The sequence below is a fragment of the Caretta caretta genome, chromosome 4, assembly GCF_965140235.1.
Source record: "Caretta caretta isolate rCarCar2 chromosome 4, rCarCar1.hap1, whole genome shotgun sequence".
Lineage (NCBI taxonomy): Eukaryota > Metazoa > Chordata > Testudines > Cheloniidae > Caretta > Caretta caretta.
Window position 1 is genome coordinate 107,407,381 of NC_134209.1, and position 16,561 is coordinate 107,423,941.

General features: G+C 40.5%; 1 protein-coding gene across 5 annotated transcripts in view; it reads left to right on the forward strand.

Moving 5' to 3' along the window:
* Positions 1 to 16,561, forward strand: part of APBB2 (amyloid beta precursor protein binding family B member 2) — a 328,999-nt gene that overhangs the window by 74,371 nt on the left and 238,067 nt on the right. For 4 of the 5 annotated variants that reach the window (XM_048848487.2, XM_048848489.2, XM_048848493.2 and 1 more), the window contains exon 2: positions 11,498 to 11,616. The exons of the other annotated variant lie outside the window; for it this stretch is intronic. The gene's annotated coding sequence lies outside the window, so the exon portion shown is untranslated. The remainder of the gene's footprint in view (positions 1 to 11,497; positions 11,617 to 16,561) is intronic. 5 annotated transcript variants of the gene reach the window in all.

Genomic DNA, 16,561 nt, shown 5'->3' on the forward strand with positions numbered 1-16,561 from the left:
AACCTTCATTTAAAAGTGGGAGAGAGGAAGAGTTTTTATCTCTTTTGGTTGTAAATTACATAGGGAGGTATGTGAAAGATGTCCTGGGATCTAAAATTACATTACTAGGGCAAATTGTTCCATAATTGTCCACTATGGTGTTTCCTGTTCCTTCCTCTGAAGCATCTGGTAGCTGCTGTCAGACACAGGATACTGGAGTAAATACACCACTAGTCGGATTTGGCATGGCATTCCCTATGTTCTTATGTAAGTAGCCTTGACAATATACAGGATGTTGTCTTGCAGTCTGACTGCAGACTCAACAATATCACTGTCATATGTTAGCTTCTGTAATTCAACTCACTGGTGTTGACCTGAAGCATAAATATAACCCTTTAACACAGTTAACCACTTCGCTGCTTTCTGCTAATCATATTGCCAGATTTTATTTTACTTGTGGTGACTTACTAGTGTATGTAAATAGTTCTTTTTTCCCCCAAACTGGAGTGGCAGTGAGTTCAATAAAGTTTTTAAGGTGAACAAAGACATAACTTCATCCTATCATGTGAGTGTTGGATGTACCAATTATTCATTAAGTAGAAGCCAGCTCTCAAGACCTTGGGAATAAAGAATTTCAAGAGACCCTGAATAAAAATTAAACACATTGACAGATATTGCAGTCTTATTGACTACTCTGTAGGCTTAATGTGATTGTATTTCTTTATATAAGTTTGCACTGTAGACTTTGGCGTGTGCTTGTGTTTTTCTATCTAAGTTTTTTAAAACTTAAAATTGCACTTTTGTTGGAGAAAATAAGATAAAGTAGTGATCCCACTGTGGTTTTTTTTTTTTTTTTTTTCCTTTTTGGCTAACCTTGAGTAGTTGTGATATCCTGATCTGTGGGGTAGTGGCATATTTCCCGGTTGTGCAATTAGATATGAACAACAGTAGTTTCTGAGAGATGTTGCGTTGTGACAAAGCAGGTAACCTCCAGGTACTCATTTGGCATGGGATTCTTTTAACATCTTATATCTTCTGTGAATGTCAAAATGGAGTCCCCAGGCTAATTGCTGTAATTGTGTGGATAGCATGCTAGCATTCAGTTCAAGTTAGAGAAATAAATGGCACTCTGCTTCACAATGTCAAATTTTATTTTAAAAACGTGACCCTATAAATATTTCTTTTTAAAAAATCAGGCTACATGATGCTGGTTACATTTCTATGTAAATTTATTGACTTTTTATTTTATATTTTTTTTGTTACCTCATGGGAAACTTATGAGACTTCTTGTTTAGAAACCACTGAAATCAATGAGACTGTTCAAGTAAGGGTTATATTGGTTGCCATAAAGGCCTAATGCAGTGTCCATTAAAGTCAGTGGAAAATCCAGATGTCAGCTTTCTTATAACCATTGTTTTGTGTCTCCCTCAACCAAAAAAACGATGTAATAATATAAGAATAGCAGTTTTGTCTATAATAAATCCCAAATTTCACCATTGCCTCAGTAGACAATTGTCCGAAGTTCCCAGAAGTAGTTCATATTATGGAAAGATCATACTTGGAGTTTATATAAGCAAATGGTTGCTACTATTACTGTTATTAATATTATGGTTGCTTGAATATTTTGCACGCAAGTTACTTTTAAATTGTCTCCCTCGTTTCTCTTCCATGGAAGCTATGTTTTCCAGGCGTGGGGATTAATTATTACTTTTTCTAGGAGAAACTGCAGAATTCCTCCTCTCGTGGGTGCAGCTGAACGCATTAAACAGAGTCCTCACGTCTTTCAACTTCAGTGTGTGACGTGTGGCGACAGTCTAAAATAATGAGGGTCATCGGACAAATAGTGCACAAAGTGTAATTTTATGTAAAATGAATTTCTGTAAACTGAGTGCCATTTTGTATAATCTCAATTTCATGAGTCTGCATTTTTATGTAATTTACAATCCACAGCAGAATAAGAAAGTGAGAACTTCAGGGGCACTGAGCTGCACCACTGAAGTCAGTGGGAATTTTGATATTACAGATTTGGTCTGTGCAAGGGAGAGGTACATTTAGTTTAAATAAGAGGTAGTTGGAAGGGATGTAATTCACTGACTCACTTCAGACTGACAGGTTTCAGAGTAACACCCGTGTTAGTCTGTATTTGCAAAAAGAAAAGGAGTACTTGTGGCACCTTAGAGACTAACCAATTTATTTGAGCATAAACTTTCGTGAGCTACAAGTGAGCTGTAGCTCATGAAAGCTTATGCTCAAATAAATTGGTTAATCTCTAAGGTGCCACAAGTACTCCTTTTCTGTTCACTTCAAACTGATTTTCTATATATAGGTGGTCTCTTGACAATGGCTGTAGGGAGATGCTGTTGAAGATGATGAAGAAGCTTAAGTCTTTCCTTCTTTCAGGGTCTTGCTTGAATGAATGATGGGCCTTTTCCCTATATCAGCCAGAGAGAGCTGTTATGATGCTGATGGTGCGAATGCCATATTGGGCCTACACCCTGCAGTCGTTCCTTGGTTAAAATGACATTAGTAAGTATTTTTATCTGAGTGAGGACTGCATGATCAACCCCACTGTATTTTATAAGGACATTTCTTCCTTAAGAAATATCAACATTGGATGGTGAGTCAGCCAACAAAGACAATTAACAAAGCAGTAAGCTAAATAAGGACTTTTCTCTTAACCACCAGCTGTTCTGAGTATGAAATGTTCCTAGTCCTCACTGATCTTTCCAGCTTTTTAAAAAGAAAAATTATTTAAATAGAAGACTGTACTCAAAACCCATCCTATTTCTGTGATCTTACCAGAAAGTTACCTCAGGTAACAGCTCTGGCTTAACATTTTAAAACGTGCGTAGATGATATATTAAAATGTTTGCACATTCTTTATTGAATGCTGCAGGGAGTGGAAATACATTAGCATAGTCTTTCTTTGCTCAATGACCATTGCCACCCAGACTTGTGGAGTAGAAAGTTTGCCTCTGCAGCAGGTTTATGAAAGAAAATTGTCCCTCCATAAAACTAAGGCCTGGTCTACGCTGGGAGGGCGGGGGGAGGAGGAGGAGGATTGATTTAAATTCTGCTACTTCAGCTACGTGAACAACTTAGCTGAAGTCGACGTACTTAGATGTACTCACCGCGGTGTCTTCACTGTGGTGAGTCGACTGCCGACGCTCCCTCATCGACTCCGCCTGCGCCTCTCGCCCTGGTGGAGTACTGGAGTCGATGGGAGAGCGTGTGGGGGTCGATTTATTGCATCTAGACTAGGTGTGATAAATCGCACCCCCTGCATGTGTGCCTTACACATTTTTTCCACCAATTTCATGATGATTTCTTAGGGCACAGATTTAACTTCCCTGCTTCTGCAATTGAACTTTGTGCAGACTTAGGAGTGCCTGAGCACTCATCACAATTTGGGTTTTGCTGGGCGATTTTGTGGTACTTGTGTAGGTGGTGAATGAAGAGTGTATGCTATGGTGAGGGGTTGTATGTGTTTGGGGTTATTGTGTGTACTGGTTGTGTTGTGTCAGTGGTTTTGAAGAACTGTAGCCGTTGGACCAAGTAGTGCACCGTCTGTGCAGTCTTTCTCATAAAACCACTGAAATTTTTGCAAGCAGACTAACGGTAGCATAAGATCGGTGATTGATACCTCTAATATAACAGTAGTCTAGGATTCTTGGCATGGCATAGCTATTGCATGGGTGTAATTCGTAAAGTCAAAATGACTCAGAACTTAAAAACTGTACAGGAACAGACCATGAATCCTAGTGATGATTGAATTTAGTGATATTCTGAACAAAAAGGGCTCTCAACCACACTTGTAGCTGTTTCCATTGCCTCATTCTGACTCAACAGGAATTCTAGGCTTCAGAGTGACACAGACAGTTGTCAATCATGGAATCTTACAAAAGAGGTAATACATTTCTGTGTTGAATGCTACTCTGAGCTTAATTAGTGGGAGCATTTGTGCCTAGTACTGTGGTGCATTGGTAGATAGCATTCAGTGTGTAAATTTGGAGTTAGCTCAGCTTTCACTTTAACTTTGCAGTTCATCTTCAATAACCTGTCTTGCATTCATCTTAGGCTGAAATTCCATCCTTAACCTGTGTTAGCTCATGTTCTGTGACATTTATTGTTTTAAGGCTCAGTTATAGGCAAGCACATGCTCTGTGAAATGTGGGCAAAAAGGTGTGGCTTGCTGGAAAAATGGCATTTCTGACTTAACTCTTAAGTTCTCGGTGATTTTAGTTTAAGATGAATGAGTAATGATATTTTAACCGTCTTTGTACAAGGGCATATTTTACATTTTTGTTTGAGTGGTCACAGTTTGTATACAACAGCAGTTCATCAAGTTAAGTTAGAATTGGACAATTGAATATGCAAACTGGAATGATGGAGAGGGAGAGAAAATAACTAGAGTGAGTGTCTATACTCTGGGGTAATGAGAATGATGACTCAAAATAAAAAGCTGTCTCTTTATCCCAGGGGTCTGATATGTGGTAGAGTGACTAGATCTCATGCATTATTCATTGCCATCAGCTTCTGCTGTGACGTAGGTGTTTATCATATGAGTGGTGCCTTGGATTGCGGCGGAAAAGGTGAGCGTGAGCTGACTACTCATTTCCCAAGGCTGCCTTTCTCCAGTATAATCTGGTCTCTCAAGTATGGTAGGTCTGCTCAGAGAATTAGGACTTTTGGGGGATGTTTTTCTCTCAAATAAACATTCTACAGCTACATCTCTAATCACCTCATGTCGAGGTGCTTGCTCTCTGCCATCTACATAAGCGTGAGCCCTCAGGGCTTTATTCCTCACTCTTGATTTCAGGCAAACAACAAATTCTGGATTTGTTTCTCACATTTATTGAAATACTTGTTTATCCAATTAGATCTTGCTATATTTTGTGAGCTGGCAAGAGCTGGATTTTTAGCTGAAAACTCCAAGGCTGCTTTATTCATGTATTTTGATTAAAGTTATTTTATTTCCACTTGTTTTTATTTCTCTTGAAATTTGATTTAGCCTTCAGAGTGTTTCCAAAGCAGAATTGTTTTGCTGCTGAGGTGGAAACAGGGAGTCTTTTCATAATTGAGGCTTTTGTGGGCTCTGAAGCCTGGATCACAAGAGACAGATGGAAGCAAAATAAGGCCTGGCTACCATCCATCCACTGTGAAAATGTGTATTGTAGTGGTTCTCAAGCTGTGATCTGTGGACTACTCTTGGTTTGGGGTGTGCTTCCATGTGGTCCATAAGCTGCTTTTTATAGTAATGCTTCAGTCGGCCTGTCTTTTAAAGATTACGGGGACGGTTTTGCAACATCTTCTCCCTGTCTGTTTTTTTAATTTGTGGTATTGTAGTGCAAGTTGAGCTGCAGTCACATTTGTTTCAGAGGAACAGCCATGTTAGTCTGTATTCGCAAAAAGAAAAGGAGTACGTGTGGCACCTTAGAGACTAACCAATTTATTTGAGCATGAGCTTTCGTGAGCTACAGCTCACTTCATCAGATGTATACCGTGGAAACTGCAGCAGACTTTATATACACACAGAGAATATGAAACAATACCTCCTCCCACCCCACTGTCCTGCTGGTAATAGCTTATCTAAAGTGATCAACAGGTGGGCCATTTCCAGCACAAATCCAGGTTTTCTCACCCTCCACCCCCCCACACAAATTCACTCTCCTGCTGGTGCTAGCCCATCCAAAGTGACAACTCTTTACATAATCAAGTCGGGATATTTCCTGCATAGATCCAGGTTTTCTCACATCCCCCCCACCCCCATACACACACAAACTCACTCTCCTGCTGGTAATAGCTCATCTAAACTGACCACTCTCCAAGTTTAAATCCAAGTTAAACCAGAACATCTGGGGGGGGGGGGGGGGGGGGTAGGAAAAAACAAGAGGAAACAGGCTACCTTGCATAATGACTTAGCCACTCCCAGTCTCTATTTAAGCCTAAATTAATAGTATCCAATTCGCAAATGAATTCCAATTCAGCAGTTTCTCCCTGGAGTCTGGATTTGAAGTTTTTTTGTTTTAAGATAGCGACCTTCATGTCTGTGATTGCGTGACCAGAGAGATTGAAGTGTTCTCCGACTGGTTTATGAATGTTATAATTCTTGACATCTGATTTGTGTCCATTTATTCTTTTACGCAAAGACTGTCCAGTTTGACCAATGTACATGGCAGAGGGGCATTGCTGGCACATGATGGCATATATCACATTGGTGGATGTGCAGGTGAACGAGCCTCTGATAGTGTGGCTGATGTTATTAGGCCCTGTGATGGTGTCCCCTGAATAGAAAGCTCATGCTCAAATAAATTGGTTAGTCTCTAAGGTGCCACAAGTACTCCTTTTCTTTTTGCGAATACAGACTAACACGGCTGTTCCTCTGAAACCTGTCATTAAACAGAAAAGTGTGTTCCATTTTGATGGTAACATAAATACTGTGTGTGTGAGAAAGAGAGAAGTTTGTGTACATATCTATTTGTATAGATACTGCAGACAGAAAATATAAAAAAAAAAAATACCCTCATACAATAAGTCATAATTATAGCTCAGATTTTAAAAGCACAAAAGTCAGGAAATCTAATGTTATGGTTTCCAGAGCCACTGGAACCCTGCCAAAGTGCCATACGTGCAGTATGTATTAATTTGGCAGATTTATGATTACTGTGCAAGCCATAATTCCCTTCACAAGTTCCTTTCCTCCTGCACAGACATATGATATAGGGAACCATTACAGGGGTAGAGGGAGGGTTCAGAGGTGTTATTGTCCCTCTTAACAGTTGTTGTGTTCCCTGGTGCCACCAGACTGTGCCCCTGCTATCTTTCCACGAAACCTTCTCTTTGAGGAGAAAGCACAAGAGAATTGTTTGTTTACCACAGACAGTATCTCAACAATGACCTCTGCTGGAACACTGGCTATCTGCTCTTCATCAGACATCATCAGAGAAATACCTACATCTGCCTTACAGGGGTTATGAACAGAAACTGCTGTTTAAAAATAAAGACCTAGATTCTCAGCTGATGTAGATTGGCATAGTTCTATTGAAGTCAACAGAGCTACGCTTATCTATGCTAGCTAAGAAAAGAAAATGTCTCAAGTTTCCTTTTCTTCCTTTCTCTTCAAACCAGATGAAGTTTTACTGCCACAGAACATATCATTTTTACGAAGTATAGTTAGAAAGAAAAATACATGGAGAATAGCTGCAGTGGTTCCTTCATCAGCAAATTTCATCTTAACCTCAGTTAAGTCACACTAATTTGAGAAATAGGAGTGGAGCCTATATCTCTTCATATAGAAGCACCCCACTGTTTATCGGGCATTGAGAAAGTGATCTTTGTTCCAACATCTTACAGTGGTTATGGCTGCCAAATCTTAACCTTGCCATCTGGTTCTTACTGAAATTCAGTAACACATATGGGGTCATCTTCCATGCTGTCATTTCAGTATCGCTCAATGGCTCATTCATTTGGGCTGCAGGTTTCTTTGACCACTGAGAATCCCAGCTTTTGAAAACATTTTGACTGATTTTGAGTTTTCTGTAGTTTTCTTACACTTCTCCAGAGAAAGGAATCCCCTTAATACAGAGAGTGGTGAATCTCTTAAAATCAGACGTAGCCATCTTTATAAGTATGTTCTCCAAGTCACTCCAGTTGATTTGTAGCAATATGTACTTAGCCTTCCAGTTTGGTCATTTGTGAGGGCTAAGTATTGCTAATTTGTTTTCTGTGGAGGATATCAATAACTGCATATTATCTGTCTTCCAATGTACTGCTTCTAATAAAGTCTTAATTGAATTAACTTGGCTTGTGTGGTCTGGGAGACTGACCTTGCTGCAGCTTTGGCTGTCTGGGATCCCATTTGGGAGTCTAAGGTTTACAAAAAAAGATTTTTTTCTTCTCTTCCCTCTTCCACTAATTGTTTTCAAACCTGCCCAATTCCGAGGTGGTGTAAATGACATGCAGGAAGGTGGGTGTATACTGCAGGCTTGGGGGAGAGGACTGTAGCCTGAAGAGTAGCCAACAGGAGGATATAAGATAGTGTGTGCATTTACACCCATTTCAGGAACATACACTATTATTTCTGGCACCGTTGAATTGACCCCGTGTATCTTGACAAAGCTTTGCTTTGTGACTTGCTGCCAAATGTTATTGCCCTTTCTTGGAAAACTCTGAGAAATGTTTGAAAAGGTCAGTTCTGTTACCAAGCTCTGCAGATGGTCTGGTGAGCCATCATTTAATAGCGCTCCCTCCTCCTTAGAGCTCCCCACACCTCTCTTGTTTATCCTGGTTTTTAAATTCAAGGTGATGAATGTAATTACACCACATTATGGGTGCACTTTCCAAATTTAGTGAAATTTCAACAAATCTGTCATTGGCTAACTATGAAAGTGATGGTGGGAAAATCCTAACTGATTTTCTTGTGCACTTTGTGTTTCTTTGTTTCTTAGGGAAGTATGATGTTTTGCATCTGCAATGCTTCTTTGTTCTGCTGTCTGCTAATGAAAATAACCCTGAACTGAGAAGTGTTGGTGTTAATCTTGTTTTATAAATTTTCAATCACAACAGATTTGTTTAAGCCTTTTTTTTTTATTGCTTCCATGTTTAATTTTAGACATTAAATGCATTTTAATCAACTGGCCATTTTTATTTTTAAAAAATTATTGTTGTAAGGTCAGTGTATAGTAGGTTGGGTTTCATCTTTCAAACCTGGAGGGCTAAACTTGATGGTCTTCAGGCTTCGGCCTCTGTTTCTGCAAACACACATGCATAACTGTTTATACTCATGGGTAAGTCCCCTTGAATTCATTACTAGTGTGAAAAGTTGAGCAAGTACAGACGTGTTAGCAGGATTAGGTCCTTAGCTCTTATCCTTGAACAAAAATGTTTTCGGTAGGTGGACGTAGTCAAAAGCAGAGAGATATTTTTGGTCACCTGCTGATAGCTTGAAGTTTCAATGACATATTGCATATAACCTAGTGTTTTTAAACACTGAAGACTACTAATCTTGCTAATTATGGATTTCAACTGACGGATCAGGAAGTTTGGGCAGTTTGTTTCTCTTCTGTTTTTCCTGTAAACATGAATGGATGAAATGTTCTGTAGAATTAACTCAGAAGTGAATTTGAAGTTCTATAATTAGAAATAATGACAGGTTTCAGAGTAGAGGCCGTGTTAGTCTGTATTCGCAAAAAGAAAAGGAGTACTTGTGGCACCTTAGAGATTAACAAATTTATTTGAGCATAAGCTTTCGTGAGCTACAGCTCACTTCATCGGATGCATTCAGTGACTGCAGGAATCTTGATTCAATGACTGAATTATGCTTATGCTCAAATAAATTTGTTAGTCTTAAGGTGCCACAAGTACTCCTATTCTTTTTAGAAATAATGTGTTTCACTATTGATCTTTTTCTTTGAAACTTCGTAGGAGGGGTGATACCATATTTTTTTTTAAGTTCATTTTGCATTGCATCAAGTTTAGAACAAGACTTTTTCATCTCTTTCTGTGTGACTAAGAAGATAAAAGTTCTTGTCATGTCAGTCATCTCTTGCAAATGATATGTTGCATTTTGGTACTTTGGGGGGTTTATAGTAAATGGACTTCTAACAGAACAAGACCGCTTTAAGATGGACATGAGAGGTTTCATTTCTCTTTTAAAAACAGACAGAACTTTGGTTTGATTTAGAGTTCTGCTTTTGCTAAAGAAAAAGGTATTTTTGTTGTTGGGGGTACTTTACAACAGTGAAGTGAATAAGATTTTGATCTTCGGGTCTATCATATTTACATTCCAGACTGCCTGGCTCCAGATAGAAAGTAGAAATAGTAACTTCCTACCTAGAAATCTAGTTACTTTGAACATGGGTTTTCTTGTTGTAAAATAAGTATCTATTGTTGTTGGGTTATCTAAGGGGTTCTCAGGACAAATTTTTTGATATCCTCGGAGTATAGCCACGCTTTTTCCTAAAATACTTAATTAGTTTTAGGAAAAACAAATAAATATGTGCATATACATGTCCAAGTTATTGTAATTTATTTATTGCTAGCTAGTAAGTCTGTTTGTGAAAAGTGATATTAACAACGTACAAGTATCACTTTTCACAGCAAACTTACTCAGCCCTGCCAAGCCTGGAGACAATTAAGCCCTGGATGGGAGGGTCGGGGAGGCAATGGGGGTGGGTGGATGGGGGGCCAGTGGGGGCAACGGGGGCCTGGAGCCTGAAGCCCCACGACCAAAGCCTGCTGCCCCGCCACCCCAGGGCTGAAGCCCAAACCCTGAACCCTCCCCGCCCTGAGGAAGGTGGGGAACTCACCAGCTGTCTGCTCCTCCAGGGTTGTGCCCCAGGTGTCTCAAGAAGGAGGCAGGGACCAACTCCTGCTAGCAGCCCCAGCAATCAACGCCAGAGTGGTACATGCAGGAGCACCAGCGAGGGGGAAGGGCCGCTACTTTGCCCCCCTTCCATCACAGCCCAGGAGGCTGTGGCCACAAGAAAAGCCCCTGATGGTCGCATACACCACAGTGGCTGCACTTGAGAAATGCCTAGTATTTGTGGTAGAAAGAATCCTTGTTCCTGCAACTGTATTAGATAATCAAGATTCCAATATATTTTCAGTACTCAAAAGCCTCACCCTTTATCATTTATCTAGAGTTGGAGAGACAATACTGTTGGAATCTGGACTGATATACAGTGTACAGATTGCAAGATTACTGTTTCCAAATACTCCTTTTCCAAAAATAGACTAGTTGCTTGATTCCTTTAAGAACCAAACCAAAAACACTTCTAATGTTATGTTATAATAAACCTGTGTTAGTGACTGTCTTTTTCAGAGTCTGGTATTCATCAGTGTTAATTTTTAAAGGCACACATTTTATTTTCATACTGATTCTTAATATTGGGGAAGGGAATTGTTAATTTTATTTTTAAAAATATGGAGTATTGGAAAGAATACTGGCATCTGTAAAGTGGTGTGGAGATGGAGATAATTTAAAAGGTCATTTGTCCATTTGAGTTTACAACTACTATACCTTATGTGCCTTAGATTAGATCATTGTGTCTCATACAAGCTTATGTTCAAATAAATTTGTTAGTCTCTAAGATGCCACAAGTACTCCTTTTCTTTATACCAACCTATGATTTCTCCTGCAGGAGACATAGTACTAACGACATGTACAAATTGAGGACCCTTCTTTCTGAGTTAGTATATGATTATAGATCCAGGGCTCTCTTTACCTCCATTCTTCCCCCATTCATCCAAGGAAGTGCATTTTTAATGTGGACACTTTCCAAGGGGACCTATGAGTAATTGCTGTAGTGGATCTCAGACAACTTACTGCATTGCTTTCTAAGTCCAGCGGAAGCCGCTGGTTTGAGCTACCCTGCCAACAGTTGTGTTGCTGTAACAACTCTCATCTTCAGGAGTTTAGGTGTTTTTACTTACTCCTCCTCAGCTCACTGTTTAGAAGAGCTTTTGGATACCTTCAGGCTTGTATGTGACATACTTCTGTTTCCCTCCCTCCCCCCAGCATTTATAGGTTAATTTCTTCAGCGTGTGTCCTCAGAGGGTGAGTGCTGCTGGTGTTAGTGGCAAGGGCTGAAGAAACCTGCCATTCTATACAAGCTTTCCACCAAAGAACTGGGGAGAGTAAGTAATTTTTTTTGTTTTACTTTCTGCACTCATATTGTCTCAGCTTTCAGGCATTCAGGAGTATGTTTCTTCCTCATTGAGAGGGAAGTGAGTGGTGACTGACCCAGCATACAGTCTTTTTATACACAATATGCATGTACTTTGTGTGTAATGCTTTTGAGTGAAGACAAATGAAAGCGACAAAACTCACACAGATGAGACAGCCCTTTCAAAGCCCGAGTAAAACCAGCTGTGGGTATACGGGCTTGTCTACACTCACAGATTGTGGCATTTTAACTATACTGGTATGGTTAAAGCATTACAAGCTCCTAGTGTGATATAAGAGTTCTTATAAGAGATATAATATACCAGTACAGTTTATTCCCCTTCTCATGCAGGAATATCTATACTGGTGAAAGGCATCTTTATACCGATATAATAGCATCCACGCTAGGGGATGGACTGGGTTAACTATTGTGGTTTTAAAAAAAAATTACACCCCTAACTGACATAGATATCCTTGAACAAAATTTATCCGTAGACTTAGCTTACGTTCCCAGTCAGATTGTGGTTTCTATCTTTGGCCTTGTCTGAACTGGGAAGATGAGTGACTGTTTAAAACCTATTGGTTAACAGAAGTTAGTTAATAACATTTTTAAACACTACTTAGCACCTACTAAGAAAGAGAGACTGTGATGTTTAAAAATGGTTTAGTTGGTCAGGATTGGGTAGATCTTAGTACTGACCACAATCAGCTAACATTTTTTAACACTGTCTAGGTCTATATAGAAGCTAAGTGGCAGTTAAAAATTACATATTTACATCACCACTCATTTTCCCAATCTAGAAGTGCTTTCTCTGCTTTAAGTCCCTCCCAAACACATGAAGGGCTTGTGCAATAGTTATGCCACTGTAGCACTGTTGTCTATACACTTCCTACGTTGACAGAAGGGCTTTTTCTGTCACTGTAATTAATCCACCTCTCTGAGCAACAGAAACTAGATCAACAGAAGAATTCTTTCATCAACCTAGCTACGTCTACACTGGGGGTTAGGTTGATCTAACTACAGTGTTGGGAGCAAAATTTTTCATAGCCCAGAGTGACATAGTTAGGTGGATCCAGTTTTGAAGTGTGGACCATGCCATAAATCTTCGCAGGAGAGCTTGTGCCTGGGCTACTGATCAACACCTCTGGCCAGATTCAATGTCGCTCAGTCTCCTGGTGCTTTGTGCCAGACCTGACAGCACAGAGAATGGTGCCTGCTCACCTCCTTTGTGTGCCCCTGGTTTTGGAGCTACTGAGGCACCTTTAGCCTGTGATGCGAATCAGGGCCGTTTCTCTCCAGCCAGTTGACGGCTATCTCATAACAAAAGTCAGGAAGACTATTTGTACATACTCATCCCAAGTCTTTTCATAGGTTTAAGTGTGAGGCAAAGTCTAAACCAATTCACTTTCATGTGCAATATCGTACTAAATGCTTTGAAGACCTCTGGAAGAACTATAAATAGTTTTCTGGACTGTAGCATCATAATACTGTGCATCTTGAGCATTTATGGTACCTACAATTATACAAACAAAAATATAATACACAGAAAACAAAAACACGGGTCTGAATTTTATTGACACACTTCTACTGTTGTTCACTGTTCAGGTACCTGAAACTCCATTTTTTCCTTAAGAAAAGTAAACAGAAAAACCCTCCTTAAAATGTCATTAAATATTAATGTATGCAGTGTTGTCGCAGCTGCATTGGTCCCAGGATATTAGAGAGACAAGATGGGTGAGGTCATATCTTTTATTGGACCAACATGTGTTGGTAAGAGAGACAACCTTTCAAGCTTACACAGAGCTCTTCTTAAAGACTTAGGAAACATCCATTTGCACACTCTTACATATTATGTAACTTTACACATGTATGTTACTTATGTGAATAAGAATTCACAGGATCATTGGCTGAGTGTTCATTTGTAGTGACTTCTGCCATATCTATGTTCTGGTCATTAACTGGGTGTGTGGGTATCAACTTAGTGGTCCATTTTCTTAACAAAAGTTGCTTTGCACTAGATGGAAATAAGAATTGTCCTCTTTTAAAATGGTATTTCAGCTACAAACAAAATGTAGTTTTCTCTTTTTCTGTTGTGTTTTTGTTGCAGTCTTAGCTCTGGTCTACACTACGAACTTATGTCGATATAACTGTGTCGCTCAAGGACGTGAATTTTTCCCACCCCTGAGTGACATGGTTTTATCAACCTAACTGCCTGTGTAGACCTATGCTGATGGGAGAAGCTTTCCTGTTGGCGTAGTTAACGTCTTCACTAAGCACTATAGTAGTGCAGCTGCACCGTAAGTGTAGACAAGCCCTAATTGTAGCTGGAATCTTATTTTTCATTTTAATCCAGTTATACTCTAATGTAACCATATTTAGTGGAAGATTTTTCAAATATCCTTGATTAGCTTTATATTTATCATCAGTTTGGTTGCACATATAACTATTTGTATTAAATTAATTTCATGCTATTTCAGTAATTTACTTTAATTAAAAAATGCACTCATGAAATAATTGAAAGAGGGAGAGGCAAAGAGTAGCGGGACTACTTTTTTGCACTGTAATATAAAATACTTGCAATAAGTTAAAAGTCCTACACTAAAATTCTTTGTCTGTATCATAATTACATTGTGTAATGGACAAGTTTAAATATTCTAGGGCTATAACAGGGTTGTCTTGGTCCTTGTAGGGGCAGGGCCAGCCAACTTTGTTCCAAATGAAGCCTCTTTTATGAGGGGTAGTTCCTGGAAGGATCACCAGAGGTGTTGGGATTTTTGGAGGGGGAGGTGGGGAGTAGGACAGGTGACTGAATCATGTGACTACCTGCTGAGATTATATAAAAGAACGGTGTTAGCTCAGAGTGGAAAGCAGAGTGAAAAAATAAGGTTCACAGCCTGGTGCTATGTAAGGGTTTCAGGACCAAGCCCAAGCTATGGACCTGCAATCCTTACTCTGGAAAAACTCCTTGAAACCCATAAGCACTAACCATGGCTCTGCATATTTTTGTAAGGGCTGCAGGGGCTCTTGCAACCTTAGGTCTTTTTCTTGTCTTCCAGTGCCATGGTGAGCTCCTAAACTGTCCAAGTCACTATATTCATGGGATAGGAACTAACCCTATTCAGTTCCTTATGTTTTGAATGGCTTCAAGGAAACAAGCTAATAGCTCAGGACAGTGAAGACCGTTAAGCCAGTTTACCTTCCTCTTAGCTCTTTAAAGGGTAAAGGTCACTGAGGCAGAGGGAGATCAAAAATTTCAAGGCATTATCTGCCTTAACTCTGAGTTCTTTGAGTGTATGTCAGTATGGATCCCACTGTAGGTGTGCTTGTCCCTAATGTGTGTGAGATCAGAGTCTAATGAATAGCAATAACCGATGAGCTGTGCATGCACCCTGTGCCTCCTCATGCTCCCGTATGAGGGCCCAAAGAATATGGCAGCTGCGCTACCCCTGTAGCAGGATGGTGAGACTCTCCTGTAGAGTCCCCCTTGTATACTTACCCTGTATAGGGTGCCTTAACAGGCAAACTATAAACCTATGGCTTCAAGGTCTGCAATGGGCTAATTTAATTACAAGATGGACTCAGCCTCTTCTGTTTGGGAGAGAGTCATTTTGACAGGGTTCTGGGCAGGAACTCCTGAGCCAGCCCTCTCTCACGCCAGCTCCAATTAAGGGAGGTAGATTGGAGCTGGCTAGAGAATCCTGCACCATTGGCAAATGGGAAACAGCTGCCAGCCTAATTAGCCTGGGGCTACATACAGGCCCAGGGGAAGAAAGGAATAGGGTGGGAGCCAGAGAGTGGTAACTCTTCCCTCCTGGGTGCAGAAGCTGAGAAGTCCTTAAGGCTGAAAACCCAAGCTGTAGGTGGTGGGAGTGCATGCTGTAAATAAACCACACTGGTGATTGGTAAGCTCCAGGGTCTGCGTGATTTGTGAACGCAGCAGAAGCAGGAGCAAGGGGGTCTTGCTACACTCTGCTACAGTCATATACTGGATAAATGCTCAATGTGACAGTTGTTTTCTTCAAGTCAGAGGAAGAGTGGCTGAAGCTGTACTTGCTGGAACAGTCTATGGAGATCTCTTTGTACGAGGAGGAGACAGGTACCAGAAATCATCAAGTACTGGGCAATCCAGCTTCCTTGAATGCCCCACCTAGCAGACAGACATCACCTAAAACCAATGTGGAGAAGACAGCACCAAGAAAATACCAGTTTCCAATGTTGACACTGCCAGCACTGAAGCTGACATCATCAGCAACGGAGCCAACACTGATGCCTCTGGTACCAAGGCTTGGCACTGAGAGTCCTCCCTGATCAAAAGTGAAGTGACTTCAGATGGAGCTCAGTATCTTCCCACAAGGAAAGAATACATCAGGCCTCTTGAGGAGATAATCACTAAGCCCCAGACATCATAGAGAGCTAATAATAAGGGACTGCCTATCTCCCTGACAGAGAGAGAGAGATTCTCTGGCACTGATGAAACAACCTTCTATATTGTTGCCTTCAGCGGAATCACTGAGGCTACTGAACATGCCCCTGGAAGAATTGGAAATGACCTCCAGTACCAAGGGACTTACCAGTACTGATGCAGATGCCAGTGCCCAGAGGTTTGTATACGTTGGCCCCTCCCCTCAAGGTGATGTACTTCTCTCTGTCACTGAGGCACACATTCCCATCTTCTTCGAGCAGAGAACCCCCTCCGCTGAGGTCTGTGGGCAAGATAATAGAAAAACCAGGTGATATACAGAGCTCAGCTGCTCTCACTTCATCAGGAATGGCACTGGTCTGTCCAATATCAGACAGGCCAGTCATATCCCTATGGCATGTTACAGTGGGCTTGCCAGGGTCTGTATACAAATGCTTCTAAGAGCTGATCTCCATCCCAGTCTAGGAAGAGAAAGATCACAGTCCCCTGTGGCATC